Consider the following 20,817-nt stretch of genomic DNA (forward strand, 5'->3'; position numbering starts at 1 on the left):
GGATGGGCCTTGGGCAGCCTGAGCCAGTGGGAGGTGTCCCTGCCCAGGGCAGGGGGTGGAACTGGATGGGCTTTAAGGTCCCTTCCAACCCAAACCATTCTATTACTCTATGATTCTATGATGAATAATTCTGGTATTGCATTGATTATTAACTGATCAGCAAAAAGCAAATGATGTCTCTAAATTTCCTCCAGTATTTAACAGATACAGAAAGTCTTTGCAGGGCCAAGTAAAAAGTCTGAATAGTTGAATAAAAGTCTCTTCTTGAAAACGGAGGAAATCCTTTGGATATAAGAACATGCTTTATTTGTATTTAATACATTTATTGAAAGACTGTTTCTAAAAGCTGAAATAGCACGAGTGATTTTCTCTGTTCCTCACAAGCTTGCTGTCCTTCAGTAAAGTTTTTCATTTATTTTTGTTTGCTTGTTTGTTTTTTCTCTTTTAGAAAATGAATCTGGAAGAGAACTGGTGAATCCAATCCAGTGGACCTACAAGCAATCTGACAGGCTCAGAGAGCAGAGTCTGGACCAAAGAGCAATTACCCCACCAAACGATTTCAGGTACAATTGACCTAAATATAGCACTCTCTTGAGATTATTGACAAGAGTTCATTTCCTGTAGTGCTTTTCCCATTTGCTACTCCTGGTAACCACTTCGATCTTATCTGCTTGGTGCTGCCTGACTTCTGGGATGCAGCTGAGAGTTCTGTTGTGCATTATCTTTAAACAGACAATTCATGCTAAAAGAGTCATTTGCAGTTAAATTAGATGATGCATATATCAGTCTTGCTGCTGAAGTTACAAAGGGCAGGAAGGGGTGCCTGAATCCTTTTGGGTGTGGATACACTGGAATTATTTTACTGTGAAATCAGAAAGGTCGTACTAGTTAGTTGTAGATAAACAGAATATTTTATTTCATTAAACTCTAACAGAAGAATCAGCTGTGCAGGATGGACAGGTGGGAAAGCTTGCTGTTTCTTTGTATAGATATTTATCCATAAAGTGTGGCTTCCCCTACTTTCATCCTACCTTTAGGCAATAACTGTAGTTATCATACACTGGCACAAAAGACAAGGAAAAATATAAACTGAACATCCAAACATACAAAATGTGGATGGATTGAATTCGGAGGCTGCTAATTATAAAATCCATCTGGGTTTTGAAGAATGCAGTTTTCTTATGCATTGCTTGCAACCTTGTGCAAAACGGTGGCTACGTTTGCATTCCATATATGTGGAATATAGAAAAAATAGATGACATTCCCTTGGGCTTCATCATGGGGATTTTCTTTTTATCCTATTTCTTTTACTGAATACTTATTTGGAAAACCTACGCGTTGCCCAGAAAATCAGAAGGCTGATATCAGATTCCACGCTGAGCTGTACAGGAGCGTTTTTTACAGACCTTTATTAACTACTATAGAAGGACACAGTTGTGGTATTATTTTCCTATATATCTCCTATGTTTTCACAAAAGATAGTCAAAGTACCTCTCTTATTACGGGAATGAACTCCAATAATAGTAATAGGTCCCACTCCTCAAAGGAAACCCCGGAAAAAGTTCAGTTGAAAGTTGAATAAGGTAGAGACATGTGTACAATATGTTGACCTAGTGACTTGGTTCCTTTGATGATAATGGACAGCAGTTATAAATATAGTTAGACTCAGAAATTCTATAGTAAAAGAAGATGAGGCATGAATCAGTTAATTCCATTACATAGTAATTAAGTTATTGTAGGGAAAATTTAGATTATAGGAGAAAACTTACCTCTGACTTATTTTTTCCCAATCTACTCTAATGAGTTGATGAGACACAGCATATGAGAGCGGAAAGCAATAAGTAGTTTGAAATGCAAGGGTGAGGAGAAGAAAGCAGCAATAATCTGAGAAGGTGGGATGAGAATACCCAAGGCATGACTAAATGGATTCTCAGGTGGACATGCTCAAGTCATAGAACTTCTTGTGCTGTGCTTCAGGATCCTGGGAAGTCTTTGTTGTCCTTTCTGGTGGCTGCTAAATGCAAACATTTAAAATTTTGAGAAGTGAGGGAGCGTACATGAGAAAATTCAATGGATTCATGAGAGAATCTTTCTGTTGTAGTATCTTCCACAGAATAAGACAATCAGAAAACCACTGGTTGGGGCGGTGGGGGCGGAAAGAATAAAATCAAAGCTACCCCAACAGAAAGAGAAAGAGATGGCTCATAAGCACTTAGCAACACACCGGAGTGTGCACTGAAACACTTGCCTTCTTTACATTTGCTATTTCACAAATATAACTTCTCACAGTCTTATTGACTCTTGCAGTTCTGCAAGGTCATAAACTTGCAGAATAATCTGGGCTGGTGTGACTTTTGCCTGTATAAAATACATGTAAACTTGATCGTGTATCTGCAGAAAATTCAGATACATGTGTTTTGATTTTTTAGTATCTTTACATCCCAGATAAGTGACAAGTCTGATGCACAAACACTTGTACATAATATAGATGAGTAGATCAGTTTGAAACCGAGGAACTAACCTTGTGAAAACCCTTCTCTGTGTCAATGATCTTTCTGAGGGCTGCTCACTTCATCTAACAACAGATAAAATCATCATTCTGGGCCTTATACTAAGATCCATCTTGTAATATATTCTGGACCAAATGAAAGGTACAGCGTCTTAAGCTTTTTTTTTTTAATGTAATTATTTAGCATCTTTGTGAGATGTTCTTGTCCTTTAGAGGATGCAGACCCATAGAGGACAATAACATATATCAGAGGGTTTCAAGGCACCCTATCTCTGCTCCTTTATTCATTTTGCCCTGCTGTGGTAGTGAAAAGACATAGTAAAGCAACCCTAATTAGACAGTGTAAGAATCCCTGGTATGCAACATTCTTCTTAGCCAGCTTTACATTCTTCCTGATTGTCCTATAGTGCCTCAGGGAATGACAAAAGTCTGGTCTATTAATTAGAGAATTAGCTCAGAGCTGGGAAGGATGAGTTCAGGTTTTGTCTATGCCGCACACTTCGTGCAAGACTCTTAGCTTAGTAGTGAGCAAAATTCAGCAAGACCTAAGGATGAGGAATTGTGACTGTATTTCCTCTGCTTTGGAAGAAGAATCAGATGTTTTTCAGTATTTCTGGTATCTCAGTTGCCTTCCTTAAGTAACTGAGTAGTCAGAAATCTCAGCTTCCCTCATTAGCTGAAATTAATTCTCTATATTTCACTATGATATTGCTCTTATGTAGGATATTGATAGAATGGCAGGACTGCAGACAGCAAAATAATGCCTTATGTTATTTCAGACAGAATATTGCAAATACACTGTCGTGATGTCATGCTCTTGTTAGCTCTTGGCAGTGTAAGTTTTCTAATATGACCTTCTAAAACAGCAAAATTCATCAATCAAAGTGTCAAATTTTGCTAAATTAACAGTTTATAAATTACTGCTGTAAGTTTAAGTAGTAGAAATCATTACGTGAATTTGTGCTTCTTTCTCTTTGTCTCTCTCCAGACCGAAGTGGTTTCAAAAATGAGGCAGTAGGCTCTTTAACCTGCAGTTTCTAAGCAGCATCCCTGCTCCTGTTTATATTGCATGGCCCAGCCAGCAGTGATTGATCACAGGCTGCTACTGATGTCAGCATGCTGAATAGAACAGTTCTGCTAAAGCTAAAAACACCAGGGCAGGGTCATATCACCAATAAGGATTAGGAAAAAAAACCCGACTCTTGTGTTTCATTGAATGTATAGCTCAGCCTGCCTAGAATACTTAATCCTTAAATCATCCTGGAAATTGTTTGGGATATAAAATCAAATTAAACCCACTATCAAAAGGCGTGAGCTCTCCTAGCTCCACTAGCAGCTATATGTGCAAATCCCAATCCCATGGCAAGGAGAATACACAACGTAAGTAAAAGTGGCTCTTTTTGAGAAAACTGGTGATTATAGGGCTGATAATTTTTGTTGCAAACACTTAGGAAGGGTTGGAGTAGTTGGATTAGAAGATGTAAAATAGATCATTAGATCATTGCCAGATCATTACAACTGTTTAAGGCTGAATCTCTCCTTTCCTACTATTTTAGCATTTTATGAAGAAGGGTTATAATGCAGCTTTATTTGTACTGTTTAGATTTTAGCTTTGTTATGTGAACTTAAATTATTTTTTTTATCTTTATGAATATTGGGTTGTAAATTTTGGTAGGCAAAAAAACATCTTAGCACATATGGACATTTTGCTTTTTTCCACTTCAAATGAACAACTCTGTATTGCTTGGCTCCTATATCTAACTGAAGTATTTCTTCTGAAGCCAAGGAAGACACAAAAGACTAATTTAAAAGCCAAGTGGAGCTAAGAGAAAGACTTCATTGATCAGACAGGGTTTGGATTGGGGTGACTTAGGTCAGGACTATGCTTTTTATGCAGTAGAAATCAAGCTTTTATTAAAAAGCCAACATATATAAGAAGAGTTTCATACATTGAGACAAAAGAGGTACAGAAGTACATAGTATTATAGCACCATAGTATAGTTTGGGTTGGAAGGGACCTTAAAGCCCACTGGCTCAGGCTGCCCAAGGCCCATCCAACCTGGTCTGGAACCCCTCCAGGGATGGGGCAGCCACAGCTTCCCTGGGCAACCTGGGCCAGGGCCTCACCACCCTCAGCGTGAAGAAATTCTTCTTAACGTCCAGTCTAAATGTGCCCCTCTCCAGTTTATCCCCATTGCCCCTCGCCCCATCCCCACAAGCCTTTATGAATAGTCCCCCTTTATTTTTTTTACATTTTTAAAGCAATAATTTTGTCTTCAGGGCACTAAAGAATGCCAAGGAAAGGAATATGCTTGATAAAAACTATGAAGAGTCTTTTCCAATAATTAGCTAAAGTTGAGAGAAGGCGCATGGTTTTTAGTCAAACAAACCTATAATGAGGAATGGTTTTAAAGAAGGTTTTTTAAAAGCATGGCAGGAGCACAAATCCTGTGGAGATTCTTGTAAGTTCAGCGGTCCTTTCTGTGTTCAAGTATAAATACAGCTTATCTCAACTATGCCCTTATTAATGTTATTGCAAACAAAATTTAAAGAAAGAAAGATAGTCTAAAAATTTCCTCTCTCCTTCCAAACACATTTTGGGAAGGTACGGAGGGAGTAGACGCTACCATTTCAGGGTCACCTTGCACATCTCCAGAGGGAGCTGCTCCACTGTGGTTTGGGACAGAGCAGGGCATTGCTTCCCAGCAGCTCTCGGTAGTGTTGTCCCCAGATGACCTTGCGGATGGGTTTCTGTTTCAAAATCATACTAAAGTTAACTTTTGCTGAAAATAGCATTCACTTTTGTTGTGTGCCCTTTCATGGCTTGTAGGGTAAAATTTATCTGTGCCAGTGTAATGTCTTCTATATCAAAACTGTCTTTGGTTATGCTGTCTTTATAGTCAATGGAGAGAAACAGACGCTTCTAGGGCATGATTCATCTCTTCGGAAGGTAGACATCTAAATAGGTCAGATGAATCAGACTGTAGAATATCATATTCCTTACTAGTGAGAACAGAGGAAACCTAGGGATCAGCTCAGGTGTTGATGTCTACATCTAAAGTTAAGTGAAATGAACTCCATGTCAATAGGACCTAAGTCAGACCTCAAAATCAGAGGGAAGTATCCTACTCTTCAGGAAGAACCTTTTTAGTTCAGAGCTTTGGGTTTCACTGCATTGGGTGAGTATTCATAGTCATTGTCATGAGGTGACAAATATAACAAAAAAAAATATTACACCCCTACTTTCTCCCACTTAGTACATTAAGATGGGGAAACTAAGTAGAATTTATTATGTGAATAGGTAATTTATATATATCTATTATCAGTTATTCCACTGGTTTCACAGTGACATCATTTTTTTTACAAGTCTCAGCTAATAATCTGTATGTACAGGATCTCACCATGGTTTTGAATGGTCCTTGTAAAATATTTTGGAACCAGATACATTTTTCTCAATCTAAAACCTCTGCAAGTAGACGGACAGGTGAAGATATGCAATTAATTCAGGCTAGTAGACTAATTTAAATTGTTTCCCCATCATAATCCTTACTGTTAGTGCCAGAGTTTCACTGGACTCCCAGTAGATGAGGTGGTTGGTGCAATCTACCTGGAAGTCACCATGAGAAATATTTTCAAGGGCTAACAAATGAGTTTTGCAGAAAGGACCTCTGCTTTATTTTGATTGTGGTTGCTTTAAATATTAACCAAAGCACAAAGGCTTGTAGTGATAGGACAAGGGGCAATGGGTACAAACTGAAGAGGGGCATGTTTAGACTAGACATAAGGAAGAATTTCTTCACCATGAGAGTGGTGAGGCCCTGGCTGAGGTTCCCCAGGGAAGCTGTGGCTGCCCCATCCCTGGAGGTGTTCAAGGCCAGGTTGGATGGGCCTTGGGCAGCCTGAGCCAGTGGGAGGTGTCCCTGCCCATGGCAGAGGGGTGGAACTGGATGGGCTTTAAGGTCCCTTCCAACGCAAACCATTCCATGATTCTACTATTCTATGATTCTATGAATAAAATGAAACCAGGGAGGTGGTGGAGTCCCCATCCCTGGAGGTGTTTAAAAGATGGGCAGATGAGGTGCGCAGGGATACGATTTAGTAGTGGACAGGTACAGTTGTACTTGGTGGTCTCAAAGGTCTTTTCACTCAGGTGATTCTATGATTCTATGATACAGGAACAAATCACATAATTGATTATATATTTAAATACAAAATGAAGAAATAAAGATCCATCTAAAACACTTGAACACCAATGCAGCTTTTTCACATGCTGCTCTTCTCCCATTGTTTGCCAAACTTCAGCTCCCAGCAAACCTGCAAGACTTTTGTCAGATGCATCCCCAGGAGCTGTACACGACTGACAGCCTGGAGTAAGCAGATTGCTAGTGAGGCTAGCAGGTGCCAAACATGCTGTTTCATGACCCAGTGTAAAGACGCCAAAAATAATCTCAAATGTACTTCAGTTAATAGATGCAAAAACCCCTCAGGCTTCAGAAACACGGTCTGTAGAGCTGTCTGAGATTAAGCAAGAAACTTAAAAGTTAGAAGGCCGGTGTTCTAATTTCTGCTCCACAGCAGATGAGGTGTGTTCAGGTAGTGACGCTTCTCAGCCAAAATCTGTATCTTGCCACTTAAATAGATGATATGTTTTTCAAAAGTAACTTGAGAGCAGAACTGCAATGAATTCCGTAGACGAAATCATGAAACTAAGTAATTAATTTGAATCCCATACCAACTCTGGCTAAATCTCTCCACCTCATTTTCCTTGTCTTTGAGATTTATAGTATTTAGCTGTCCGTGTTTTTAGTAATTTCAAATGCGTAAACAGCAATAGAATTTGCTTTGTAAGTGCAAATGTTGTAAAAACAGTTTATCTTGTTATTAAAGGTAAAAGTAGATTCATAGCTTTAGAACATGTTTGTTTGATCAGCCTAACAATAATTTGCTATAGATACAGTAAGATCCAAATGTCTATGTTAAGTGATTGCATTTAACTTTAAAGACACCAAGCCCAGGAACTTGAACTTGCAAAATGCACTGTGAATTTGTCAGAACCATTGAAATAGCCCATGCTGTTTGTTTAGTATGTAAAATAAGATCAATGCAATAGAATCTACAGCTGAAACTGAAATACAAAGTCAGGGTTGAAAAGGAGTCGAAAAAGCAGATGTGAAAATTTATTTACATTTTGAGTATTGTATTTAAATTTGAAAACCTTCTGCCACTGTACCCCTTCGCAAATCTGCTGCGGAACGTATATTGTGTAAGATAGCTAAAAATTGTACAGAGAAAAAGGATGGTAATTATGACAGAAGAATGATGATTGCTATAATTTGTAGACACGCAAAGAAATGTCCATGTGATAAAATTTTCAGGATGGATAAGTATTTCTACAGTAACAAGCACTTTATCTTAAAATTTGATTATGAATGCAAAGCCAAAGAATCTAGAGCTTAAGAGGTAATGTAGAGTAAATGATGCAGGAGAGACAAGATCTTAACCTGCTGAAGTCTGTGAACTTGTGTATCCAGTGCATATTCTGAAGTACCCACTGAGCTCCCTCTGCACAAAATGAGTATTCTTTGTATGAGATTAGAAAAGCAAAATCTTGTATGTAGTCTGTCTGTTCATCAGCAAGGCACATAACTCCTTTAACCCTTGGTAAACCAGGCAGAGTACACTAAAAAAAAAAGGAAAGCATCTTTTAAAACTGAGATTTTTACCTTAAATGTGTAGCCATATATTATAAATACATGTATATGAGGGCCAATGAATATACGGAACATGTATATGAGGGCCTCATGTATATGAGGGACAATGAACATATGGACTGAACTCACAGAACAAGATCTGATCTCTTATTCCGTATGCTGATATGAGACATAGTAATTCTTAAATGACAGAATATTTCAAACGGAAACAGATTAATTAAGCAGATATACACATATATCTGCCTGTATATACCCAAAGAACCTGCGGTTTTCATAAACAAAACCTCTCCTCCATGTGAAAAAGAGGAGGTGAAGGTTTGATTTGGTTTAGTCTTTTATGTATTTGAGCAGTAGTCTGTGTATCAAGATCTAGAAGGGATGTCTTCATTCCAAAACTTGGTGTGGTATTTTCTTTAAGGTTAAGACCCCAAAATACAGTACATGTAGGTGTCTTGCTCCCTTCTTAGTCAATGGAGTTGGGACAGAAGGTGACTGGTCTGCTGAATCTCTTTCTAGGCTGCACTGACTTTACTGACTACTTATCCACTGACTGCCTTGGAAGTTTTGACAGTCTTAGCATGGATATATCTAAACGTAATTTTCAGCTTTCTGTCTTGTAATACCATCCTTCTGCAATCCCTGAATTGTCCTATACCATTTTTTAATGTTATATTAATAGTTTCTTATGTTAGAGAGAACTTATTCTAGATTCTGTAGATTATCAAACTTCAAAAATATTTGAATTAAAGTTCAGATTTTAGAAGGTGTGAGGTAGAATCATAGAATCATAGGATCATAGAATGACTAGGTCGGAAGGGACCCACTGGGTCATCGAGTAGAGGTGGACATCTATGGATATGCACAGACGTTGCTGTGGAAATTGCGTCCAACCTGTCTGAAAATCAAAATGAGTTAAGTAAATAACTCATTGAAGTATTTAATGAGATCTATTAAATGTGGGCTTGATTTTCTGGGCAGTTCCTTCTACCTCTATGAATATTTATAAATATCCTAATACTTAAACCTATTTTACCAAGTTCAAAGAAGCTATGTTTTCTCACGCAGCAGTTGATGAGTTGCAGAAAGTCAATGGTCAGTCCTTACGGGAAAACCCTTCAGATGGAGTCTACACGTTTTTCTTGAGATTAATTAACTGATTCTTTTCAGGGAGTATTACCACATAAAACTCAAGCTCAACATAAGCAGGAAACAAGGGAGTGGCCAGCAGAGAAGGTCCACATTTACTTTCAAACAACAAGGACACCAAAATACTGGCTTATTTAATGGGACAGCGATTTTTCTCTTTTCTTATTTACAGTCTTACAAAGCTGCAGACAGTCTGTTTAAATTGTGAGCCCAGTAACAAGCACAATAATGAAGACCCAGTGGAGCAGCCTTTGGTGAGAAGGCTTGGAGAATTTGTAGAAAGGGACAAATGTCTCACTTAGGTTGGTTTCCTGCATCCTATACAGATGCCAACAGGGGAACTCTGTTACTCTGTAACAATCAGTCTTCACTACAGCTGATCCTTCTCCTCCTTTTTTTATATGTTTCTTAGCAGTCTGACTTTCTAGCATCCTGAGATACATGTTGAAGTTAATGGAAGCAGAATATACTCCTTACTTGTGAGAATCAGTCATAAATTTCTTGTTGAACTCCTGTAGTTTAATTAATTCAAGTGACAGTGGTAGGCAGCAGGAAGTACTGTGCTGCCCCATATTCCATATAGGGTGGTCTCGATACTTTAACCTGTCTCTTTTGCTGTTTCTGATGCTAAAGGAAAAGTTTGGATCCAAGCTTTCTGTAGGAAATAGGAATAATTGGTAATGAAATAGTCATTCCAGTATTCCAGTGCTTATAACTATTTCCAGTATTGCATTTCCAATAGTCACGAGTAAATTCTGGTTTAAGCTAGATGAATAAAACGCAAATGGCTAATATACGTCTTTTAATCAGATCTCAGCAGGGTCTTCAGTTATTTCATATATGTTGAAAATCTACACTAAATTGGCCAAATACTCAAAAGCTAATACATGCCAGAATTAACTTTGTTACATAAGTTAATTTAATCTCCACCATGCCTATGCATTGTAAAGACTTCTTTAATTACATGATCACATATTATTTTTCTTAAAAGACCTTTTCCTCACTCAGTTCACAGAATATATGAAAGTCATTTAATGAGCAGCTGTTCAATATCTTGTTTTCTTGACACTGGTCACTGCGTGGCCTCATACCTTGTTTACTACGGAGTATTTAAGGCCTGCTCTGAAGGCAGAATTAAAAAGTATTATTAATTTCCTTTGGGGATTTTCCTACTGGTCATCACTATAGTGTCTAAGTGATGAACAAACATTTAATTATCTTTGCTGCAAGTCTCTGAGATTGGAAGGAAATCTAATTTCTCTTTTATGGCAGAGGAACCATGACCTGGAAAATACTGTGCTCAAAAGGTGCCACTAATGTCCAAGACCAGCCTGAGGTGCGTAGGTCCGGAAGCCTCCACTCCTTACTCGTCATATATAGAACTTTTCCGACTCAGGTCTTCCTGTTTCCAGCTGTTTCTCTGAGCGTCATCACTTCTGCAAATCCAAATGTCTCATCTCAGTGAGTTAAATAGAAAATGAAACCCATGTTTTTAGTGACCACATGTAAAAAACCTGTTTTGAATGGTGGCCATGGGGACTTTATGCCAAGAAAAGATAGAATAAAAGTTCTTAGGCCAACATCCAATTACCTTAGCCATTCTTTGTCATCTTGCTCTGCTGTCCCATTTTTTAGTACATTTCTTCAAAATTCTTTGTAAATGAACCTTCTTCAGCTCTGATTCATCCCTGCAGCAAGGCCATCTTGTGCACTGCACCAGGCAGGTGTATTCTGGGAAAACTGGTATGAGTCACGCTATAAGTTTCCATCATGATGCCTATTCACAAGTCGGGAAAAAATAAGCTATATAAGCAAGCTGGTGCCACTTGTGACATCTCTGTCCTTGATTTGGTCCTTTGACTTTTTTTGTTAAAAAAGTTATTTCAAAAATGTGTCTATGTGAGAAAGAGAGAGAAGGAGAAAGAGAGGGAGAGAGAGAGAGAGGGAAAGATAAAAAGTACACCCTTACCATTTTAAAAATAGAAACTCATAAGAATATCTTAACTCTTATCTGAATTATGGGATGCTTGGGACCTTAAAGTGTCCCACACCATGTTGTTCCATTCTCCTATTAAAGGAAAAGCATGGAATAATATTCTGTGAAAACTACTGCCTGAGAATAAGATACAGGAGGCCTTTTTTCATTACCACTGGGTTCCACAGATATTTGCTGATGGCACAGGAATCATGAGAAACTTCAATTTGGTTCCTAGAGGTCCCCAAAGGGGTTTTTAGTCATTATTGATTCTCTGCTCAATTCTCAATGACCTTTTCTATCCCTTTTCTCTCCATCTGTTATAACACTGAGCATAACCCACACCTACATCCTTAGCAGAACAGTTCTAGTTCTCACTGTCCCATTGACTTCTTGTCCTCTGTCCTTTTTCTCTTGCTCGGCATAGCCCAAGTACTTGTTCTTCAAGTACTCCTTGTCTTCCGTGCCTTTCTGCGATCAATGACTATATTGTTCCAGGACTGGATTTCCTGACTTTCGTACATTCTTCTCATTCCCACTGGTTGTCCAGCCAGAACTCCATCACCTAGCTCTTTTTTTCAGTTTCTATGCCTCCAGGCTTCCATTCCTTGTCTCTCTGCATGCCTGTTCTTACTGTCACATGTTGGCTCTTCCTCTGTCTTTCCTCTCTGTTATTTTGTTTTTCTTTGGACAGTTGAGAACTGAGAAGAATTCTCTCCAGCTAAATATCATTGTAAATTTGGGAGCAGAGCCTTTGTTCAGTCTAGAACAATGTTAAATGAGTTTCATTTTCTTTGCTCAAAATTTAATCTTATGTATAAATATAGGAAACAGAAATGATGCACTCATGACTGGTACTCAAGAACTGACCTTTGTCCAGGCAAACTTTTCTTGTCCTGCTAGATACTTACCATGTCTTCTCCTATTTAGGATTTTTTGTGTTTTCTTTACATCACTGATCACACTTACATAACTTTTGAATCCAAACAGATTCTGCTAGATGAAACTAGACTTTTTGGATGTTGCATGGGTGCAATCCCTTAATTCAGCATTGAAATGAGACCTACTGGTTATTTGAGCTTCAGATGCGCCTCTCTGGACTGCTCCATAATAGCTGGCCAGGTTAATCTCTTTGACATTCAACAGTCTGTTAATGTAATGTAATAACTTGGACAGAACTTATGGAGAAAAATGCTGCAATACCAATCTGTGGAAATTGTACAGTGCCAGATGCTGTAAACTCACTTATTGCACAGTCATATAAGGTTTGAATCCAGAAGGAATCACTTGTTTATATAGTGTTATATCTCGTTTAACACAGACGGGATAATTTTATCTGCATGCTCTTGTATTGCTCTGTAGCTGAAGATGGCCTAATCATTAGTCAGTTTTGAATTTCAAATTTCAGAAGGTGGTGGATTGACTTCTGTCCTCCACGAGCTGTAAAGATTTGCATCACTTCAGAAACATTTCTAGAAATTATAGACTACTCCAAGGGGGACTGAGCTAACATGTCCTTGTGAAAATAGTGTTCCATGTGAAAAGAAACTAGATAGCACGGGGAAATACTCACTTTGCATTGATTAATTATTGTATTTAATTTGCATGCTTTCAAAATGCACAGTGTCTTGGAAACCTCACTGTACTACTTTCTTCTTATACTGTTTCTGGCTTTTCACTCCATTGCACTTCGCTTTGTCACCTTGGTGCCTCATTCGTTACCTGGCACGGCACTTGGAAGAGCATATAATCAATAAAAAACTAGGGAAAATGATGCCAGGACAGCCTTAGCTTTATACCAGTCTGTAGGGAATATTTTAAATGAGGGCAAGGATATTGGATTTGGAGCAAAACAATAATGATAGTGAGATTTATTAGAATAAATATGGGAGATTTGTGCTCAGTTTCCTGCCTTGTTTACGTCTTCTGGCTGCTCTTGTCTTTCTGTGACACAGCTCCTTATCAATAAAATGGGAATAACACTGTCTCACATATATTAATATAACTACTTCACAGATTCCACAGAAAGAAGGAAAGCATTGATTACACCCAACTAGTGCGGCATCCCAGCTTGTAAGAGTACTGTCATTGACGGTATGTCTTGTATGAGTACTATCATCGATGAATTGGGAAGATTTAAACCTAAGACAACTGAATTTTTCCAAACTGTCCTCTGTTTGCACAGTTCTGACCATTGTTTTATGACCATCCTCCTCCCCCTCAAGTGACACTCATGCTTTCATGGTTTGTATTATGTTTGAGCTTCTCACAGCTTCTCACTGCGGCTCATATTTCACCGCTGCTCCTGTTCCTCCAGAATTGCTTCTGTCTTGCCCTTTTACTTTCAGTCTGGTTTCCAACAGCAGACTGTGCACAGCAGGTTCCTTCTCCTCTGACCTATGTGCCTCAAGTCAGTGTAGAGGGACTTTGGGGCTGAATGAAGGTGGTGAGGCATTGAGAGGGCATATATCAACGATGAATTGAAATAACAGTCAAATATAGTACAAATATATAACTACTCTAAGCAGAAGAAGGTATATGGATCTGTTTTCAGAGCAAGAGTCTCTGTGGTGTGTGAAGTAGATCTTGGTACTTTGAGCAGCCTGGTCCAGTGAGAGGTGTCCTTGCCCATGGCAGAGGGGTTGGAACTCAATGGGCTTTAAAGTCCCTTCCCACCCAACCCACTCTAGATTCTAGGATTCTAGGATTCCAGGATTCTAGGATTCTAGGATTCTAGGATCTGAATGTTACGTTCTTAATTCATGAGGAATTATTTGTGGAATTAAGAACAGCCTAGTTGTAAGAGAGAGGAACTGAGCTGTGCACTGAGCATAGTATCATAGTATAGTTTGGGTTGGAAGGGACCTTAAAGATCATCCAGTTCCAACCCCCTGCCATGGGCAAGGACATCCCACTAAATCAGGCTGCCCAATGCCCCATCCAACCTGGCCTTGAACACCTCCAGGGATGGGGCAGCCACAGCTTCCCTGGGCAACCTGGGCTAGGGCCTCACCACTCTCATGGTGAAGAAATTCTTCCTCATGTCCAGCCTAAATCTGCCCCTCTCCAGTTTATACACATTCCCCCTCGTCCTATTACCAGAAGCCTTTAGTTATAGCTCCTCTCCAGCTTTCCTGTAGCCCCTTTCAGGCACTGGAAGGTCACTATAATATCTCCTCGGAGCCTTCTCTTCTGCAGACTGAACAAGCTCAACTCTCTCAGCCTGTCCTAGTATGGGAGATGCTCCAGCTTTCAGATCATCTTTGTAGCCTCCTCTGGACCCGTTCCAACAGCTCCATCTCCTTCTTATGTTGAGGATTCCAGAACTGGACACAGTATTCCAGCTGAGGTCTCACAAGAGAGTAACAGAGGGGCAGAATGCCCTCCCTCGCCCCGCTGGCCACTCTGCTTTGGATGCAGCCCAGGACATGGTTGGTTTCTGGGCTGTGAGGGCACACTGCCGGCTCATGTCGAGCTTCTGATCGACCAACACCCCCAAGTCCTTCTCTGCAGGGCTGCTCTCAAGCACATCATCCCCCATAGTGTACTGAAAACAGAGATTGCTCCGATCCTTGTACAGGACCTTACTTTTGCCCTTGTTGAACCTCATGAGGTTCTCAGAGACCCACTTCTCCAGTCTGTACTCATGTCTGTACTCATTATGCTTATGCTATATTGTTTGCCTTCATAGTTGGAGTAGCGCAAGGCGGGTGTAAGCTATGTTGATGCTGTTTGCTCGCTGCTTTATGGCTCAGATGTGTGTATTTATGGACATGCTCTATAATTGTTTACTCTGAGATGTCCTAAAATTATTTCCAAGTTTTATTATGGGAAGACCCATATCTCTTCTGACAACGTTTTGTTCAAACAGCAGAATTCAACCACTGTGGAAGTGAGTTGTGCCTTTTTTTCTTGCTGCAAGACCTGCATGAAAGCCTGGCTAGATTCTAGCTCACACAAGGGATAACGGCTTAGGTTTGTGTGTTGTCAAAATTGACTGATTTTTCTATGAAAGGTTAGGACTTAAAGTGTGTAAAGTCTAGATCAGTGACAGCCGCCATCACCTGACTCAGCTTTGAGCACATTGTGCACTTCCCAGTTTATCCTGGTCTTAAATATTGACTAGCATGGCATGATGAAAGGCTCAGCGCGTCTTGCAAAAGTAACTCAGAACCATTTTTTTAGAGCCAAGGACCTGTCCCTGCAAGGTCATATTGGACAACAAAGAAAAACAGAATTGATCTCTTCCTTCTCCGAGAGGTGGGAATTTCATAGATCCCAGCTGATGTGAGCAGGTGGTCAAGAAAATGGGCCTTCAGAAACGTAACGATAAATACTGTATTCTCTTTTTCTAAATAGAAGAGATGCAGACATGCAGAATCAGTCTAATTCAAATACACTTCAGGAAAATGGGACATAGTCTCATGCTGGCCATGTTTCTTGCCAAACTATGGCTTAAAACATAGATGTGAACCAGGAATCACGATCAGCGCAGAAACGTAACAAATTTTCAAGTAGCTAATAAATGCTGTCCTCCTACTAGGTTTGTACAAAGCTATGTATTAAATGCAGAGGCTAAAAGGACCTTTTGTGGCTGCTGGATTTCACACATGGCACAATGATGACGTTGTCTGATTCCTTGAAACTTAATCTAATTATTAGGGAAAGATATTTTATTGCATTCAAGTAAAAATATTCCTTTACAGAATCTTTTTGGTTCTGACAAACGTGTTCTAGTTCATACTTCATTTTTTTTTTTAATAAAAAACATATCAAATGTTCTGCTCATTTGCTCTAAGTCTAGAAAGTGGTGTTTTAAAATTAAGAATGATGGACCCGGTTCTGCAACCTTCTTTATGTGACTATTCTATGTGCCAATATTATCTAAGGTCAGAAAGCTCTTTCTTTTCATTTCCTGAAAAATAAAAGACAGAAATCTGCTTCCAGTTCTCAGTGAAGCTTTAGGACGATTTGGCCTTTGTCCACTGTAACTGAGTTTATGTTCCCTAATGATGCGTAACATTCTTATCTGTTTTATTTCTGTTTGAATGGTGCATAATGAACACTTGAGCTCAAACCAAGCTAAACTTGGGGAAAGTAAAATGAAATACACATTGATACAAATGGGGTATTATCTTCAGTCAGAAGGCCTGTGTTAGATGGAAAGTATTTTTCCTGCAACACCTGCTTTTATCTTTTCCCTTACATATAATCAGGCAAACCTTTGCGAAGAAAGTAGTTTTTTACAGCGTGATTCGTACAGCTGGAGGAATGCACTGATGCCTGAGGTGTTAAAGGCAGGACACCTTAATATTAGAAAATCAGCCTTTTGTTACCTAAATAAGGAGCCTTGATTGTGTTTTTGATACAGAATGCGTAAGAGAGCATTTTACTACTCCTATGCATGCCATTTGTTTAACATCATGTGCCACTTAGTTTTCATTGTATTATCATTACTCAGAGACCTTTTTATTTTACCAGTTGCCTCTGAGGAATATATATTTTTCAATATTCACCAGTAAAACTTGCTGACAGTCTATCTGTGTTTGCTCAGCAATATAAGCAGTGCTTTTATTTATATTTTTTGAAGTGTTTCAAAAACTCGACTTTTCAATTCACAAAAAAGAAAAAAAAAGCAGATTATAGACAAACCAGCTATCCGTTGGAATGCACAAAGTCACTTCCAATCACCCTTTTTCCTCCGTTTACCTGATGTTAGTAACTGATTTGGAATGTACTCATTACTGTTTGACCAAGTAACAGCAGTCCTGTAGCAGCTGTGAGCACCTGTAAGAGATTAGAGTGACCCTTAAACTGCTCTTAACTGTATGGTTGCTGCTGCAGACAAAACCCTGCTCCGAAGATGTGATCCTTACTCTCTTTTTCTGCATAGTCAGGAATCTGGGTCTCTGTTTTATACTTTTAGCCATTTGACATTGAAACTTCTGAATGTGTATTTTGATTGGGAGCACAGATATGTAACGTATAATTTACCAGCAAAAATGCTTTTAGAAATTGAGGTCTTCTCTTGCGTCCGTCCTTTCGTTGGAAGAAGAGTGGTGTTAACTAACCTGAAAATCTAACATTCTGTTATAGCATGCTCCTGGCACCGCTGTCACAGTTCCTTTCTTATAATCTTCCAAAATCCTAATGAAATCTGGGATTTTGATCTACTCATATGGCCCATTATACTTCAATGAAACTAATCTTGATGAAAGATTTGCCTAGATCCCATGTTGTTTACCTGTTTACCCTTTTCCAGAGAGGAAAAGGACTGTGAAATTTTGGTGTGGTCATTAACATAAGAATGTTTCTTGTACTTAAAAGTTTTCTGTCATACTTTAAAGAGCAGAGACTTCCAGAAACATATTTCTTAGAACTATGGTAAAAGTATTCCAACCTATTTATACTTTTTAACCGTTAAAGTATGAAAAGGGTGTATTTTGATATGAGATATAGCTGTTAAATTGTTATTATGTTTAATTTTCCCTTCATTTTCCTTTAGTTTTAAGTTTGGATCCACTTATTTTGGTAGCTTGAGGTCAGATTTCGAAGATGATTCCCACTGTTTAAGACACAGACAGTACGGACTGGGATTTTATAAAGGACCTGGACTGCTAAGCTGCTTATATAAGAAATCTCATCTCCATTGCTGAGACTTAGATATAAGCACTCCTGGAAATACCACTGGATACTTAATGCACTTTTGTATGTGAAAGTGCCTTTGAAAATCTGTTCAGAAGGGCCCATGTTGTACATCAAGCTATATCAAAGTCCTGATGTTTTTTTTCACACACCCAAACTGATAAACTGTGAAATGATTATTCCATCTCTCCAGCTTATCTCCCTCTCTTCTGTCCTTACACAGAGTCACACAGTAACTCATGTTGGAACAGATCTCTGAAGGTCATCTAGTCCACCCTCTTGCTAAAATCGGAGCCAGCTTCAAAGGTAGACCAGGTTCTGTGGAGCTTTGTACTGCTTTGACTGTCTCCAAGGATGGAGGCTCCTGATTCCACAGGACTCTGTCTCTTTGTGTACCCTGTACACACAGCTGCCTAGATATGCTACTGTTCTTCTAGTCTTTTGATGCAGATGGAGATGCCTCTTTAAGTAACTTTTCCCCTGTGGTCCACTTTTACCATTTCCTGACCTCTCTTACACTTGCTTTTATTTTCTCCTACTTTCCTCTTGACCATGTCTCTCTACCTCCTTCCTTTGGTAATTCATGAGTGTTTTAGTCTTTATCAACATTTCTAATCCTTGTAAAACTTTCCTGACTCTGTTTCCCCCTCTGTTGCTTCCCACTGTTGCTCCAAGATGACTCACTATGCTGTTTAAGCATTTAAATTCCATTGTGTGAAAAGCATCCCATCTGCAGTGCTATAATAAATCCCTTCAAACTGGCTTCTGACCTTGTGAGCTGAAACCGCCCTTACCAAATTACCTAATGATTCTCTCTCAGCCGGTTCTTTACCCTCCTCTCACAGTGTCAGTATTTATCTTATTAAAGCTCATCAAACCTTGTATCTTTGCCTCCACTCTTTTCATCCCAAATCCTTAATCATTCCTTTCATTCATACCTTGAAGCGTCCTGATTTAGCTTCTGCCAAAATCTTAAGGAGTTTTAGTTTTGATCCGTCTCTCCTCTACTTTTACACATCGCCTCTACGGTGCTGTCCACAAATAAATAGAATTGGCCTCTTTGTGCTGATGACTCGGCTTTATATCTGTGCTCCGAGTATTATAACAATGGGTCAAGATGGGCCTGATTAAATAAGGACTTCCCTCTTAGACCCTCCTTACTGTTTGCTTTCTCCATCACCATCTTTTCTGCCAGGCCAATAATGCAGATGTTACATTTAACTCAGGCTTTTCAGGTCGTCCTGGCAAGACAGTATCTAAATATTTCATATGCTTTTCTTCATGACATATCTAAGCTGTGGTTCTTAATCCCATCCTGGTAATACCAGTTGAAGTTCTCTTATGGTGTATCTGCACAGTGTTCTACAGCCTACGTTCTAAGAAGGTGGAATGATGTCCATGCAGTTTTTAGAAAACTTTGGCAATACGATAATAAAAATAATTCCTACATGGAAATAACATATATGGGTGGGTAAATTGTGCATTGTTTAAGTGTATGTGAATATGGTGCAATTTATGTAGAGTTCTGGGTAAAAGGTAGAAGAGTTGCTGTAGGTGAAGTAATCTCGGGAAGTCCACTTCATAATAACCCTTAAATTTCACCGTTGAGTGTAGTTTTATTTTTTTCCGTCATCCTTGCCTTTTGGCTGCACTAAGTGTGTAAAATGTACATTACTACTATATTGTTTATCCGTCATTTCTGATATCTCTGAGTTTAGTTTGGTGTTACCATACATAGTTGCACAACAGAGGAAACCGAGGTTGTATCACTTGCTTTTCATTTCTCTTTTGACAGATATTAATCATATAATTATAGTATGTTTTAGGCTGGAAGGACCTTAAAGATCACCTCATTTCAAGCTCCCTGTCTTGGGCAGGGACACCTTCCTCTGCATCAGGTTTCTCAAAGCCTCGTCCAACCTGGCCTTGAATGAATGTTTCCAGGGATGGGCCAGAGACAACTTCTCCGGGTAACCTGGGCCAGTGCCTCACCACCCATACAGTAAAACAATTCTTTCTATTATCCAAACTAAATCTACCCTCTTTCAGCTTAAAACTGTTACCTTTCATCCTATCCCTGCACTCCCTGATAAAGAGCCCCTCCCCATTTTTCCTGTCAGCCCCCGTCAAGTACTGGGAGGCTGCTATAAGGTCTCTCTTCTCTAGGCTAAAAAAGCCCAACTCTCTCAGCCTGTCCTCACAGGAGAGGCGCTTCCGCCCTCTGATCGTCTTTGTGACCCTCCTCATGGCTCACTCCAACATATCCATGTCCTTCCTGTGCTGAGGACTCCAGAACTGAATGTAATACACCAGGTGAGGTCTCATGAGAGCAGAGAAGAGGGGGAGAATGCCCTCCCTCGCCCTGCTGGCCACGCTTGTTTTGATGAAGCCCAGGATGCGGTTGGCTTTGTGCACTGCGATTGTACATTATCAGCTCACGTTGAGCTTCTCATCCACTAGCACCTCCAAGTCCTTCTTCTCAAGGGTGCTCTCAATCCATTCTCTGCCCAGCCTGTATTTGTGCTTGGGATTGCCCCGACCCGGGTGGAGGACCTTGCACTTGGCATTCTTGAACTTCAGAAGGTTTTCACGGGCCCACTTCTCCAGCATGTCAAAGTCCCTGTGGATGGCATCCCTTCCCTCCTGCGTGTTGTTCACACCGCACAGCTTGGTGTCATCAGCAAACTTGCTGAGGGTGCCCTCAATCCTACTGTCCATGTCTCCAACAAAGAAGTTAAACAGCACTGGTCCCCATAGCAACCCCTGCGGAACACCACTTGTCACTGCTCTCCACTTGGACACTGAGCTGTTGACCATAACTCTTTGAGTGC

General features: G+C 39.6%; 1 protein-coding gene across 19 annotated transcripts in view; it reads left to right on the forward strand.

Moving 5' to 3' along the window:
* The window catches only part of MYT1L (myelin transcription factor 1 like), a 345,697-nt gene that overhangs the window by 97,067 nt on the left and 227,813 nt on the right, over window positions 1-20,817 (forward strand). For all 19 annotated transcript variants that reach the window (XM_054063077.1, XM_054063078.1, XM_054063079.1 and 16 more), the window contains one exon: window positions 449-563. The gene's annotated coding sequence lies outside the window, so the exon portion shown is untranslated. The remainder of the gene's footprint in view (window positions 1-448; window positions 564-20,817) is intronic.

Source organism: Cuculus canorus, chromosome 3 (assembly GCF_017976375.1).
Source record: "Cuculus canorus isolate bCucCan1 chromosome 3, bCucCan1.pri, whole genome shotgun sequence".
Lineage (NCBI taxonomy): Eukaryota > Metazoa > Chordata > Aves > Cuculiformes > Cuculidae > Cuculus > Cuculus canorus.